The 16,462-nt window shown below is 37.7% G+C and overlaps 1 pseudogene across 1 annotated transcript; it reads left to right on the top strand.

Moving 5' to 3' along the window:
• The first annotated feature begins 13,093 nt into the window (after positions 1-13,093).
• LOC308516920 (high mobility group protein B1-like) lies at positions 13,094-13,931 on the top strand (annotated as a pseudogene). The gene is made up of 2 exons: positions 13,094-13,126; positions 13,295-13,931. The product of its transcript is annotated as a high mobility group protein B1-like (transcript).
• The last annotated feature ends 2,531 nt before the right edge of the window (positions 13,932-16,462 follow it).

Below are 16,462 nucleotides of genomic sequence, written 5' to 3'. Positions count from 1 at the left end.
CTCAGTTACCTACAAGGGAATACCCATACGACTGTCAGCTGATTTCTCAACAGAAACTTTGCAGGCCAGAAGGGAGTGGCAAGAAATATTCAAAGTGATGAATACCAAGAACCTACAACCAAGATTACTTTATCCAGCAAAGCTATCATTCAGAATTGAAGGTCAGATAAAGAGCTTCACAGATAAGGAAAAGCTAAAGGAGTTCATCACCACCAAACCAGGATTATATGAAATGCTGAAAGGTATCCTTTAAGAAGAGGAAGAGGAAGAAAAAGGTAAAGATACAAATTATGAACAACAAATATGCATCTATCAACAAGTGAATCTAAGAATCAAGTGAATAAATAATCCGATGAACAGAATGAACTGGTGATTATAATAGAATCAGGGACATAGAAAGGGAATGGACTGACTATTCTTGGGGGGGAAAGGGGTGTGGGAGATGCGGGAAGAGACTGGACAAAAATCGTGCACCTATGGATGAGGACAGTGGGTAGGGAGTGAGGGCGGAGGGTGGGGCAGGAACTGGGAGGAGGGGAGTTATGGGGGGAAAGAAAGAGAAACAAATGTAATAATCTGAACAATAAAGATTTAATTAAAAAAAAAAAAAAACTACCCGCAAACAATGTGTTAATCACAAAAACAATATGTAATTATATATGTGTTTTCTGATGGTCTTAGGCAACCCCTGTGAAAGGGTCGTTTGACCCCCAAAGGGGTCGTGACCCACTGGTTGAGAACCGCTATCTAGAACCATCAACAAAACAACAAGAAAGCCCACTGCATGGGAGAACATATTTGCCAATGATATTTCAGATAAGCGTTTACAGAGAACTCATACAACTTAACAAAAGGAAGATAAATGATCCAATAAAAAAATGAGCAAAGGATCTAAATAGACACATTTTCAAAGAGGACATAGAGAAGGCCCAGAGACATATGAAAACATGCTCAAACTCAGTAATCATTCAAGAGATGCAAATCAAAACAACAATGAGATACATCTCACACCTGTCAGAATGGCTGTCATCAACAAATCAACAAATGACAAGTGCTGGCGAGGATGTGGAGAAAAAGGAACCCTCATGCACTGCACTTGGGAATGCAAACTGGAGCAGCCACTGTGGAAGATAGTATGGAGTTTCCTCAGAAAGTTAAAAAAGGAACTCCCATTTGACCCAGTGATCCCACTTCTAGGACTGTATCTTAAGATACCAGAAATACCAATCAGAAAAGATATATTCACCCCTATGTTCACAGCAGCACAGTTTACCATAGCTAAGATTTGGAAACAACCTAAGTGCCCATCAGCAGATGAGTGGATTAAAAATCTGTAGTACATCGACACAATGGAATACTATGCCGCTATAAAAAAAAAAGGAACTTTGCCCTGACCGGTTTGGCTCAGTGGATAGAGCGTCGGCCTGTGGACTGAAGGGTCCCAGGTTCGATTCCGGTCAAGGGCATGTACACCTTGGTTGTGGGCACAACCCCAGTAGGGGGTGTGCACCAGGCAGCTGATCGATGTTTCTTTCTCATCGATGTTTCTAACTCTCTATCCTTCTCCCTTCCTCTCTGTAAAAAATCAGTAAAATATTTTTAAAAAAAAGAAGGAACTTTTACCATTTGCAACAGCATGGATGGAACTGGAGAGCATTATGCTAAGCAAAATAAGCCAGTTGGAGAAAGATAAATATCACATGATCTCACTCATATGTGGAATATAATGATCAACATAAATTGATGAACAAGAATAGATCCAGAGATAAATGGCAGGGAAGGGAGGGTTAGAGAGGAACCAAAGGACTTGTATGCATGCATATTAGCATAACCCATGGACACAGACACTGGGGCAGTGGGGGCTTGCCTGTGTGTGGGAATGGCTGGGGTGGGGGGTTGCGTTAATTGGGGAAAACGGAGACATATGTAAAACTTTAGACAAAAAATGTATTAAAAAAAGAATTTTAACAGAAAAAAATGAAACAATTTTAAAATAGCAAGAAAATTGACATTCTGTCACACTGACCATAGAAAAATGAAGACAAATAATTACAATCAGGAATGAAAAGAAGGTGATTATTACTGACTTTATAATAAAAAGGATTATAAGGGAACATAATTAATAAATTAAATAACCTAATGAAATAGACAAATTCCCAGAAGAACACTACCAAAACTGATCAAGATATAGAAAATCTGAATTACATCTATTTCAGAAGGTTGCCCAGGACCAGAGGGCTTCTCTGATGAAATGTACCTTTAAACCAAATGTTTATAGAAGAATTGACACCAATCTTCCCCAAACTCTTCATAAAAAAAAAAAACACACAGAAAAAATGGCACCACTTCCTCATTTTTTTGAACCCTTTATTACCTTCATAACAAAACCAAAGACATTACAGTAAAACTACAGATAAAAATCCCCTCCATTTTGTTTATGTGTTTCTAGATCCCTTTCTACAGCCCTTTTCCTCCTGTCCCAATCTAAACTGATTACTCTTCAGATCCACTTGCACAGCCACCCTCTCATCATCTCTCTTCACTATCACCCTAGGTGATAGCAGCTCAAAATACCTGCTTTTCTACAACATACCGACTTCTGTGCATGGGCCACGAAGTTTCAATCGCACTGTACATGCACGCCCGCATGTGGTATTTTGTGGAAGAACCTCACTCAAGGTGCCAAACAGCAGCATGTGGCTTGCGAGCCGCAGTTTGCCGACCACGGCCCTAGGTAATCATTTCTCTTCTATACTGGATCCTATCTCTTTTTTGATTACTCTAACATTTTGATGGAATCGTGTCCTCTAGCAACTTCCCAAGATACAATGCACTTAAGGTAGTCTAATAAACTCATGTTTCATGATTTTAGCCTACTCCCTTCAGGATTTTGAAGGCATTATTCCACTATTGATTACTTACTAAAGTTAGGGATTCCTAATCATATCTACACTAATAAAAGAGAAACATGCAAATTGGTGTCACTCTGCTACACCCACCAGCCAATCAGAGCAACTATGCAAATTAACCCAACAAAGAGGGCAGTTAATTTGCATACACAGGCATGGAGCGAAGACTGAAGGCTCTGGCCGGAGTGAAGACTAAAGACTAAAGACTGCGCCGAAACCGGTTTGGCTCAGTGGATAGAGTGTTGGCCTGCGGACTGAAAGGTCCCAGGTTCGATTCCGGTCAGGGGCATGTACCTGGGTTGTGGGCCCATCCCCAGTAGATGTGCAGGAGGCAGCTGATCGATGTTTCTCTCTCATCGATGTTTCTGACTCTCTCTCTCTCTCCCTTCCTCTCTGTAAAAAAAAAAATCAATAAAATATATTAAAAAAAAAAAAAAAAAAAAAAGACTGAAGACTGAAGAGGCTTGGCTTCTCCACTGCGGCTGGACCAAAGGCCTGAGTCCCAGGTGCCAGAAGCAAACCGGTGCCAGCAGCCAGGGAAAGGAAGGCCCATTGTGCAAATCTTCGTGCAACGGGCTTCTTATATGTGTGTGTGTTATATGTGTGTGTGTGTGTGTGTGTGTGTGTATTGATTTCAGAGAGGGAATCACTGATTGGCTGCCTCCTGCACACCCCCTAATGAGGACTGAGTCCGCAACCCAGGTATGTGCCCTTAACTGGAATCGAACCCAGGACTCTTCAGTCTGCAGGCCAAGGCTCTATCCACTAAGCCAAACCAGGCAGGGCCCTAATCTCTTTTATATGCTCTATACACAAAAGCTTTTAGGATTTTCCCCTTTATTTCTGGTGTCTGAAATTTACCATGATATCTGGGATTCAGTGACCTTCTGGTTCCTGGATTGATGTTAAACACCTGAGCCACACCTGGCCTGGCTGGTTCCATTATTTTTTTTTTTTAACGTGACATCCTTATTTTTTTTTTAAATCTTCATTGTTGAGATTATTACAGATGTCCCTCTATTTTCCTCCCATAGTTCCCCTCCACCAGGTTCCCACCCCATCCCAGGCCCTTGACACCCTATTGTCTATGTCCACAGGTAATGCATACATGCATATAAGACCTTTGTCTAATCTCTTCTCGAATCTCCCCAACCCCTTCCCTCTGAAAATTGTCAGTCTGTTCCATTTCCATGCCCCTGATTCTATTCCATTCACCAGTTTATTCTGTTCATCAGATTTTTTATTCACTTGATGGTATGTATTTGTTGTCACTTCGTTGTTCATATTTTTTATCTTTACCTTTTTCTTCTTCTTCCTCTTCTTAAAGAATGCCCTTCAGCATTTCATATAAGAGTGGTTTGGTGGTGATGAACTCCTTTAGTTTTTTCTTGTCTGTGAAGCTCGTTATTTGACCTTCAATTCTAAATGATAGCTTTGCTGGGTATAGTATTCTTAGTTGTAGGTGCTAGCTATTCACCACTTTGAATACTTCTTGCCACTCCCTCTGAACTGCATAGTTTCTTTTGAGAAATCAGCTGACAGTTGTATGGGCACTCCCCTGTAGGTAAATGTTCTTCTCTTGCTGCTTTTAAAATTCTGTCTTTTGCCCTTGGCATTTTAATTATGTGTCTTGGTGTGGTCCTCTTTGGATTCCTCTTGTTTGGAGTTCTCTGTATTTCCTGGTCTTGTAAGTCTATTTCTTTCAACAGGTAGGGGAAGTTTTCTGTCATTATTTCTTCAAATAGGTTTTCAGTATCTTGCTCTCTCTCTTCTTCTGGCACCCCCATAATTCAGATGTTGGTATGCTTCAAGTTGTCCCAAAGGCTCCTTACACTATCTTCATTTTTTTCTAAATATATATTTTATTTATTTTTTACAGAAGGAAGGGAGAGGAATAAAGAGTTTGAAACATCAATGAGAGAGAAACATCGATCAGCTGCCTCCTGCACACCACCTCCTGGGGATGTGCCCACAACAAAGGTACATGCCCTTGACTGGAATCAAACCTGGAACCTTTTAGTCCGCAGGCAGACGCTCCACCCACTGAGCCAAACCGGTCAGGGCATCTTCATATTTTTTATACTCTTTTTTCTTTTTGCTCTTCTGGTTGGGTGTTTTTTGCTTCCTTGTATTTCAAATCATTGATTTGATTCTTGGGATCCTCAAATTTACTGTTGAATCCCTGTTTATTATTCCTTATTTCAGTCAGTGTATGCTTAATTTCTGACTGGTCTGGTCCTTTTCTATTTTTTAAAAAATTTTATTTTAATTTTTTTAATTTTCACTAAGATCCTTGAAAGTCTCACTAAGTTCCTCAGAGATTTCTAGAAGATTCTTGAGTAACCTTATAACTGTTGTTTTGAACTCTATATTGAGTAATTTGCTTTCTTCCATTCCTTTCATTTGTCACATGTTTTGTTTCCACATTTTGGCTGCTTGCCTGTGTTCGTTTCTATGTATTGGGTAGCTGCTAAGTCTCCTTTGAAGTGTAAGAGTGGCCTTGTGCCCTGGCCAGTTTGGCTCAGTGGATAAAGTGTCGGCCTGCAGACGGAAGGGTCCCGGGTTCAATTCTGGTCAGGGGTACGTGCCTTGGCTGCAGGCTCGATCCCCAGTGTGGGGCATGCAGATGGCAGTCGATTGATGATTCCCTCTTATCATTGATGTTTCTACCTCTCTCTCCCTCTCCATTCCTCTCTGAAATCAATAAAAATATATTTTTTTAAAAGAAAAGAGTGGCCTTGTGCAGTAGGGCACAGTGGCTCAGCCTCCCCAATCACCTGAGGTGAACACTCTTGGTGCACCCCTTTGTGGGCTGTGTGCACAGTTTTGTTGTAGTTGAGCCTTGATTGCTATTGGTGTCACTGAGAGGAATTGACCTCCAGGCCAATTGGCTGTGGGGTCTAGGTGCGACTACAGTGGGAAAGCTGCTATGCAGGAGACACCCTTATGGAGGACTTGCTTTAGTGGGGCTTTGGTGCTCAGTGAATCTGCCCTTTGAGTGTGTCACTTATGGATGTGAAGAGTTGTAATCTGGTACTGTTTCACACTGACCACTGGGTACACTGGCTCTTGGGTCTCCAGGGAGGTGCAAAGTGAGCCACTGCCTGAGGCCACCCAGCAGGAGCTATAGAGAGATCTGCAGATTCCCCCTCTTTGTATCGGGTTTGGAAGTGCCCAGACAAGGCCCAGCTGTGAAGCAAGGTAGGCTAGTGCTGGGGCCAGTGGCAGTTTTGGGGGCCTTTTATTTATAGGTTTGCAGCTCCGACCCAGCTGCAGCTTGTTTGACCGAGTTTTCGCCTGAAAAAGGACAGACCATTCATATGCAAAAGCTCTTGCACAGCTTGGGTGGGGTTGTAAATTGGGTAGGGCAAGGTCTCAGGGAATCACTATTTGGGCGGAGCAAACAGAAATGGCTTCCAGTCAGTCCCGCACCGAGGAGGTCCAGGCAAGAGAACAATGACTGTGGCGAGCACCTCTGTCTGGAAGAAAGCCGCCTTGAGTTCCTGCCCCAATGCCAGACAGTCCAGTTTCTCCCTGTATGTGTCTGGGTCTCCCAGAGCCTCGCCTGGCACTGGAGCTCAGAGCAAGCGGGAGCTTGTAAATTCAGTTCAGTGCTGGCCTTTTAAGAGCAGCAGCTGTCTCCAGCAGCCTGTGTGTCACTCAGCCCCAATGCGCACTGGTTTTTACAGTCCATAGTTCTTACTACCTGTAGGGACTTTTTTCCCCAGTTCTGGGACCTGGGGGTGGGGGTCTGGTGTGGGGTTGGGACTCCTCACTCCTCAGAGCAGCCTCCACAGAGACAATCACCCTCCCGATTAAAAAATTGGAACACCCAGGTCCCAGACCAGCCCGTCCCGCACCTCTGCACCTTCTACCAGCCTCAGTGCGCTTTCTTCTTCACCTCTCTAGTTGTAGTACTTCCACTCAGCCAGCTTTCCCATGGTTCTGGGTGATAGTTGTTCTGTCTTTTAGTTGTAATTTTGATGTGATTGTGGGAGGCAGCAAGTACAGGTGTTTACCCATGCCTCCATCTTGGTTCTCTGGTTCCATTATTCTTAATTTCCTTCATATTCTGTATTTCCAATTCTGTTATTTCATGTTCTAAATGTCTAAGAGCTCTTTGTTTTCTGAGGATTGGTTTTTCTTGTTTCGAAGATATAATTATCCCCTTCCAAATATATCAATAACTTTTTATATGTTTTTATTGTTGATCAATAATTTTTTAATAAAGTTTTCTTCCTGAATTGTTTCTATTTCCTTCTTCTCTTTCACATAGAGATTATCCTAAAATGTTTAATGATCCTTAATCTCATACTTTAAAATGAAACAAAAAAGTTGCTGGAATTTCTGTGTTTATAGGTGTCACTGTTGGATGATGAGTCTGGGCCATGTTATCATCTCTTGGTCTTTTTCTCCCTGATCATAGGTTTGCTGTAACAGGATGAATCTTCCAATCTCATCTTCTGGAACTAGGAGCCTGACACCCAGTGTTCTCAGAACTAAAAAGGAAGAGGCTGAGGATGATTCCCATTTCAACATGAAGACTTCTATTCAATTATCTGTCAGTATGGCACCCTTAATCCAGCTGTGCCCAGTGACAAGAACAGAGATCATCCCTTTGTATCAGAAAAGAAACCTGAAGAGACCCTTTCCTGGTAATATGTTACTTACTTGTTATTATAGACTTTTAGACATTTCTTTCAAGGTACCTGCAGCCACCAATACTGAAGCATCCCAGGACTACAGAGCACCAATTCTAGGACTTCCCCACTAATAAATTCAGTTTTCTCACATATACAAAGTTATTTACCACTTGTTGCTTTCTAGCTCCTAAAATTTTAGTTGTGATCAACTTTCCAGTTTTCTTTGCCCTTGACATCTATGCCTATTTTTTTAAAAAAGAAAAAAAATCAATTCTAGTAGATTTGATAGCAAAAAAAAGTAAATGGTTATTTAATCCACCATGTTTAAATGAATATTCATTCATCAATTTTGATGTGTCATGTCCTCATTGTTACACATTTCTAAATAGTATGAAATTTAAGTTCAAATTCTAGTAAGACACAGAGGTTTTTGTTTTTTTAATCCTCACCAAAGGACATGTTTATTGATTTTTGAGGGGGGAGGAGGGTGGAGGGGGAAAGAGAAAAAAAGAACACATTGATGTGAGGAAAAAAACATGATCGGTTGCCTCCCGCACACACCCCAACCATGCAGGTAGACTCATTGTGGCTTTAACATCTAGTTTTACTATACTGTAGTAAAAAAATACTGACCTATTCAATTATTCTTATTTAAAATTTCAAATTCTCATTGAAGCCCAAGACAGTTTCAAAAGAATTCACAGGAATTTGAGAAGAATGTGTATTCTCTATTGGAAACAAAGTTTGACATACATCTATTAAATAAAGTATACTGCTATTCAAATCTTTATAGCCTTAATTTTTGTTTACTTAATTTATTAAATTCTGAGAGGTGAATTAAAGTCTCCTAAAAAAAAATTGGTTTTACCAATTTCTCTAAAGAAACAACTTCATATGTTTTAACGCTATTTGTTTGAGTTTATCACACAAAAGTTTAAGCCTGATACTGTTTAGCAGTCCTAGTATTTTATTTAAAAATTGTTTTCCACTCAAAAGTTTTGCCCTAGAAAGGTTTTATCCTTTGCTTGATGTCAATGAAACTTGCAAGTTTTAGTATTATTTTTGCCATTCCCATATTTTCAATGTTTGTGTCATTCTGACCTAGATAAAACTCATAAAACCACACAGTAAGATTTTTAATCCAATTTGAACAGGGGATGGAGGAAAACAATTACAGTTAAATTAAGAAAAAAACTATTGGAAAACTATAAGGTAGTCAAACTTGACAGGAAAATTGGTGAAGAGGGCTTAGAAAATAAGATGGATGCACCAAGAGTAGGTTGGGCAAGCAATACCACACTGAAGGACATCTACTTAGAATACCATTTGCATTACTGTTAATGGAACTGCCACCATTAAAACATTCACTCACATAGCACAAGAATATTGGTTACCCCAAAGCCACTGAAAGTTCTATCTTCTCCACCTGTGTGAGCTGTTCCAGCAGGATCAACGTATATGGAAGTCAACTTGGTTTCCTAGTCTCCATCCCTTTCAGTGCTCCCCCTCCTCAGGCATGAAGTGATTTTTCATTGCTTTTCAGATTGCAGAGACCCAAGGCAGCATACACAGGTGGGATCCATCTATTCCCAAGAAGTACGTAGCACAAACAGGTATAAACAGGAAACTATTTAAGAAAGAGGTTCAAGGCAGGGCTTTCAGGCAAGCTTCCTATAATACCACTAGTTCATCAGAATAATCAGGGAAGAGTAGATAGTTCTACTGTCATCCCTTCTCATCCGTACTGTCTATACAGAAACCCCAAATTTCAGAGATATGGATGAAATCTATTTTCCCAGTGGTAGTATGAGACAACCTATTCTTCTGCTTTAGCTGATTTGCTTTAACAGGTAACTTAAATGGAGTCAAATATATCTATTTTACCATGCTACCAAAAACTTCACTAACTTATTTACTAACTGAAACCTATTAACTGAGAGAACAGTTAAAATGTAAACTTGTCATGAGCTCTGGCCACGGAGTAGCTCAGCTGGTTAGAGTATTATACTGATACTCCAAGGTTGCTGGTTCGATCCCCAGTCAGAGCACATACAAGAATCAACCAATGGCCGAAACTGGTTTGGCTCAGTGGATAGAGGGTCAGCCTGCGGACTGAAAGGTCCCAGGTTCGATTCCGGTCAGGGGCATGTACCTGGGTTGCGGGCACATCCCCAGTAGGAGATGTGCAGTAGGCAGCTGATCGATGTTTCTCTCTCATCGATGTTTCTAACTCTCTCTCTCTCCCTTCCTCTCTGTAAAAAATCAATAAAATGTATTTAAAAAAAAAAAAAGAATCAACCAATGAATGCATAAGTGAAACAACAAATCGATGTTTCTCTCTCTCCTCTCTGCTCTAAAAGCTATAAATAAATAAATAAATACATAAATAAATTTCAATTGTAAACTTGTCATAATAAGACTAACATACTATCACCCAGGCCCCGTTGGAAGGAGCATCATCCCCTACACCAAGAGCTTTGGGGTTTGATTCCCTATTAGGGCACATACCTAGGTGTTGGGTTTGATCCCCTGTCAGGGCACGTAGAGGAGGCAGGCAATGTTTCTCTCTCACATCGATATTTCTCTATAAAATCAATACATACATATTCTCAGGTAAGGATTTTAAAAAAAGGCCTAACATACTATTCTCAGAATGCTAAGACCGTATTAACTCCCAAACACTGTTGTATTTATTAACTCTAAAAAAGGCAGAAAAACATTCTTTAAGTTATATTACTCAATTAACTTTTTCATATTGTTCTACATTTTCTATTTTAATAAACGTATTCATTATAAGGAATAGTATACAATTTAAAAACTTTTGAAAATTCATTAAAAATAAATATCTTAAATAACAAATATAAAAAAATACTATAGCCCAGAGTATTATTAGGGAACTATATACTAGGGATTTTTCCCTCCTATAAAAGCTATGTGCTTTTAACTATTCCTAAATGTTAAAACAAGTAACTATTTTAAAACAAATTTAAATCTTGGTATACTCCAGATTACTAATTTTCTTATCACCCATTTGTCCACCAACTCTTATACCAATTAGAATGTCTCTGAAAACATGGCTAAAATGTACCACTATAACTCAAAACACAGAATTACAATAGAAGCTCTTTTTAGTATTCATCTCAAGTTTGTTTTTTTCTTAAGTCCAAAGTACTAGCAACTCAGAAAATACCACTACGGCATAACTTTCTGGGGTTTTACTTAGTTTTCAAATCAAACTTGAAAAAAAATCATCACTCTTTTATAGAACAAAGCAGATAGCCTCAATTAGTGTTAATTACTTACTTGCAAACTGTATGACCAAGTAAATTTATTTTCAATACTAGAAGAAAATAAAATTGTTCCATTCTTATTTTAACTTTGCACTACATAAACTTAGGAGGCATGCATTTCACCTTCTTTACTTTAAAACTACCTGTCCTTACTTTTAAATATAAATCTCAAAATAATTACCTCTAATTGGCCTTTCTCACTTCAATCTTTTCCCCAATCATGTTATATCTGGTTGTTAATATTCTCATTTTTCTTCTTATATTTCTGTTCAATGACCTTCAGTAGAACTCATTTCTAATTTCTAATCCAAACTTCTTTAGATTCTCAGCTCAGGCCACACAATCTTATCAACTTTATTTTTCATTAAATTCGTACAAAACACTTTACTTCAAGCAAGAAAAATATTTACACATTCCACAATTCCCAACATGCCTTTCCCTTTTTCTGATAATCCCTTCCCTCTCCATCAATCCAACAGACCACTTCTTCAAAATATAGATTAGAAGTTTTTTGCCAAAAAGCTTTATTAATTCAGTCTTACTATATACTATTCATATTATTTTATGCCAGCTCAGTAATTTAAATGTTTCATTTTAAGTGCTCTTCAAGTTGTCTTAGATCATGAGATCTTAAGAGCAGGAACCATATCCTTTGCTGTATACAGCATTCTCATTCTTACCCCTTGTAAATGAATAATACCTAACTCAATTAAAACAAGAGAAGGTTAGAGAAAATACAACTAGATAAACAAGGTGTTTTTTTCTGAATACAAAAACTAAATTCAAATATAACATTCGTTTTTGTCAAAACACAGAAACATAAGACATACCCTTAAGTGTATTTTTTCTACATATAGAAGTCAACTCTTAATGCTATTAATAACATTCTAGTTATTTTTAATTTTAAAATCTATCCAAAAAGGATATAAAGTCTTAATATTTTGTAGATAATAAACATACTTTTTCAAAGTCTAATCTAACCAATTTTTAAAAATACATATTTTTATTGAGTTCAGAGAGGAAAGGAGAGAGAGAAAAAGAAACATCAATGATGAGAGAGAATAATCGAATCAGGTGCCTCCTGCATGTCCCCCACTGGGGACTGAGCTGGCAACCCAGGCATATGCCCTTCACCAGAATCAAACCTGGGACACTTCAGTCTTCAGGCCAACGCTCTATCCACTGAGCCAAACCAGCTAGGGCTAATCTAACCAATTTTGCTTTAGCCTTCTATACTTGTCAAATACAAAACCTATGTAAGAAAAGCTGACAGATGCAGTTTTATTTCTTAAGACAACTATTTTTTAAGTTTATTTTAGATGGGAAAGGAGAGGAGGAGAGAGAAACATTGATGTGAGAGAGAAACATCCATCACATCGACTGCCACCTGCACAAACCCTGACTTGAATGGAGCCCAAAACCTGGGCATGTGCTCTGACTAGAAATTGCATTGATAACCTTCATTCAGTGCACAGGACAACACTTAACCAACTGAGCCAGCCAAGGCTCTTCAAGACAACTTTTAAAATTCTTGGAGCAAGAGTGTACTAGGCAAACTTATTACAAATTAAAAAAACAACTTCTTTATATTTTTATTCATAACCTCAAAAGCATTCATAATTCAAGTGTTAATGAGAAAGTATTTTCATGTCCATTCTACATAACATACAAAACATCTATTCCTCCAAACTAGGCATACTAGAATGAAGACTCATATTTGCATTGTTATGTACTTTTTAGAACTCTTTTTATAATACATATTACAGAAAAAACCCCTTCTCCCTAAAGTACCAATTGTTATACTACATACAATAAGACTTCTGCTGCTCTATAATGCTGTAACCATTATTTCCATTTGAAAAATAAAACTGATTCAAGCACTAGAAGTTAAAATCATGATCAATAATCCCATTTCAGCCTTCGCCAGTTTGGCTCATTGGATAGAGCATGGGCCTGCGGACTACAGGGTCCCAGGTTCGATTCAGGCTAAGGGCACATACCGGGGTTGTGGGTTCCATCCACCGCAGGGGGGAGCTTGCAGGAGGCAGCCAATCAATGATTCTTTCTCATCATCGATGTTTCTATCTCTCTATCTCCCTTCCTCTCTGAAATCAATAAAAAATATATATTAAAAAAAATAAGTGGAACAACAAATTGATGTTTCTATACCTCTCCCTCTCTAAAAATCAATCAAAAAAATTAAAAAAAAATAATAATTCCATTTCAGTTTGCATTTTATAAAGTGTCCTTCATGGATTTTAGTTTTTGTGCAACTGTCCTTAAGGTAACATTCTAGTTCTTTACTCATAAAAGTGTCAAAATCTTTCTGGTTGAGACAGCCATTGCAGTAAATTGAGATCCATAGAGACAATGCCAGGGCAAGTGTGAGCTGGCTGGGCACTGGGTGACTGTGTGCTTGCTGAGGAAAATTAATTAGGGGTAAAAATAAAAGGCGATCCTAAGAGGCCAAGCATCGTATGCTTTCTTTGTGCAAACTTGCTAAGAGGAACACAAGCAGCAGCACCCAGATGCTTCAGTCAACTTCTCAAAGTTTTCTAAGAAATGCTCAGAGAGATGGAAGACCATGTCTACTAAGAAAGGAAAATTTGAAGACATAGCAAAGACGAACAAGGCCCGTTACGAGAGAAATGAAAACTTATATCCCTCCTAAAAGGGAAACAAAAAGAAATTCAAGGATCCCAATGCACCCAAGAGGTCTCCTTTAAACAAAGGAGAGCATCCCAGCCTACCCACTGGTGACGTTGCAAAGAAGCTGGGAAAGATGTGGAATAACACTGTTGCAGATGACAAGCAGCCTTATGAAAAGAAGGCTCCTAAGCTGAAGGAGAAATACAAAAAGGATATTGCTGCAAATTGAGCTAAAGGAAAGCCTGGGTATCCAAAAAGGGAGTTGTCAAGGCTGAAAAAAGCAAGAAAAAGAGGAGGAGGAAGATGAAGAGGAAAAGATGATGAATAAGTTGGTTCTAGTGCATTTCTTCTTGTCTATAAAGCATTTACAGAACTCACTCCTTTTAAAGAAAAAAAATGGAAATGGAAGATTTGACTGTAGTGTCTTTTTGTATAGTTAACATACTACAGGATGTGTCTTTAGATAGCCCTGTCCTGGTGGTATTTTCAGTAGCCACTAACCTTCCCTGGTACAGTATGGGGGTCGTAAATTGGCATGGAAATTTAAAGCAGGTTCTTCTTGGTGCACAGCACAAATTGGTTATTTATGGGGATGGTAGTTTATTCATCTTCAGTTGTCTCTGATATAGCTTATACAAAATAACTGTCGCTCTATTAACTGGGTATCACTCTGTAATTGCAAAAAAAAGTTGCAACTGCTTTGTTGACATTATGAATACTTCTAAGTAGATACAATTTTTTTTATTAAACAAAAAAAATATTTCTGGTTGAGAGTGGATACTTACCTATAAACATAAGTGTATTATTTTATTCCTACCCCTACAATCACAATCAGAAATACTCAAATATCTTTTTAAGTAACCTGAAATGCCTAAAAGCTAACCTACATAATGCCTAGAAGCTACTTTAAAAAGTTTCCAAAAGGCATCTATATAAGGAGGCAATCCAAGATCTCCTCTACCTACTTCTTGGCTATAGGCCTAGAGAATATTGTAATAAAAGCAAGACAGACAACCATGTTATCTGTGTAAGCAATTTTAATTTCTATATTCTAAACAATTTTTTTAGTCATAAAGCTAACCTCTAAAGGGTTACTATTCATGAAATCTAAGAAACATCTCTCTCATCTTGACATAACCACACTGGAAAAAAACAGAAGGGTCATAGTACCAACAACCTATCATCTGATTTACATCCAAATTCATACAACAATGTCAAATAAAGACAGAAAAGAGGCAGATTGGGATTAATTCTCACTACCCTTAGAAAGAACAAAATATGCCATAAGCAAGTTCAAAAATAAGACAAACTTATTTATGGTGATAGAGGTCAGAATAGTGTTTCTTCTTTAAGAGGGAATTAATAGAAGGGAGCAAGAGGCACCTTTTTCTGTGCAGAAAATGTTACATCTTCATGGGAATAGAAGTTACCTGGTATATTTCTATCAGTAGGTCCCAGCCTTTTTTTTGGCCATGCTCTCTACCTAACCATCTCTAAAATCTTGATGCCCCGCCCCCCTTGTGACATATATAATTGAGTGAATATTAAATGAAAGTTATACAAAACTTTCTACATCTGTACTATATGTGACTAGTAAGCATTTGAAATATAGCTAGTTTGAACTGAGATGTGTCATAAGAAACACACATCGATTCTGAATACTTGGTATAGGGGGGGAAACAGTAAAATATCTCAATCATGTTAACATTGAAATGTTTTGAATATAATGAGTTAAATAAAATATATTAATAGGATTAATTTTACGTGTTTCTTTTTATTTTTTAATGTGGCTACAGAAAATTTTAAACCATATTTGTAACGTACAGTATTTCTTTTGGGTAGTGCTGACCTATACAATTTATAAATGCCCCACAAATTATCTTTTAGTGTATGTCATCCACCCAATGAGAGTGTAAAAACCAAATAAAGTTTTTTTTCTTTTAACAAATTAAAGTGTATTAAATTAGGAATTACTAATAGTAATTAAACAGGATTTAAGTGCCTATATAATTTTAATAACATTTTTAAAAGATTTTTTACGGGAAAGGTTAAGGCATTTCAAAGCATGAAAATATAAGAGAAGTTTTGTTTTCATATAGCTATAAATTGAAAATGTCATCTACATTTTACATATATCAAATTTTGAATTAAATGTTGCACCAGAAAGGATAGTGCTATTAAAGCAATAGCATTTCTAATCCCAGAATATTAGTTCTGATAAAGCTAGATTATTTTTCATCCGAGTCACTTAGTAAAAAAAAAAGGCAGCTTCCATTTTGACCAATATCTCTATACCAAAGTCTAGCAGCCAAAACAAAGAGCCTTTATATGGTGGTATGAATAAACAATGTGGGCAATAAGACACCACTTGAAATGAGAATAGGCAAAAAAAAAAAAAAGCTTTTATAATGTTGTTTTATAAGTAGGAGATGAAATTTACAAATTGCATTAATTAGGTTAAAACAGTGATTTCCAAAAGGTGTGCTGCAAAAGTGGGCCAAAAGAATTTTTAAAACATCCTGACTATATTTAGTTAGGGGCACTAACCTCTTTCACCTTAGATTAAAAAAAAAAAAAAAAAAAAAAGACAATAGCCATTACAACAATAGCCATCTGGTATATATAAATGAATCAAAATTACATTACTTTTGTCAAATAGGCAAAAAAAATTTTGTGTGTGTGTATGGCAGAGTTTTAGTAATCAGTTTGTGTGTGCCATGAGGTAAAAAAGGTTGAAGATTGCTGGGTTTAAGTATAGACATATAGAAAGAAAGGACAAAACAGAATGAAGATCCCATCTGTAAAATCAAGACATGCCTAGATTTAAACTTGGCTGCTCTATTATTTATTATCTTTGTGACCTGAGTCTGTTTTCTTGCATATAAAGTGGAAATATATATACATCACAGTATTATTAAAAGAAACTCAATAGATGGTTAATTAATGTCAGTCTTATCTCCCTTCCCTTTAA

This window comes from Myotis nattereri (assembly GCF_964212035.1).
Source record: "Myotis nattereri genome assembly, chromosome: 3".
Taxonomy (NCBI): Eukaryota; Metazoa; Chordata; class Mammalia; order Chiroptera; family Vespertilionidae; genus Myotis; species Myotis nattereri.
The sequence above is the reverse complement of the archived record's forward strand: the minus strand, read 5'-3'. Positions and strand labels throughout refer to the sequence as shown.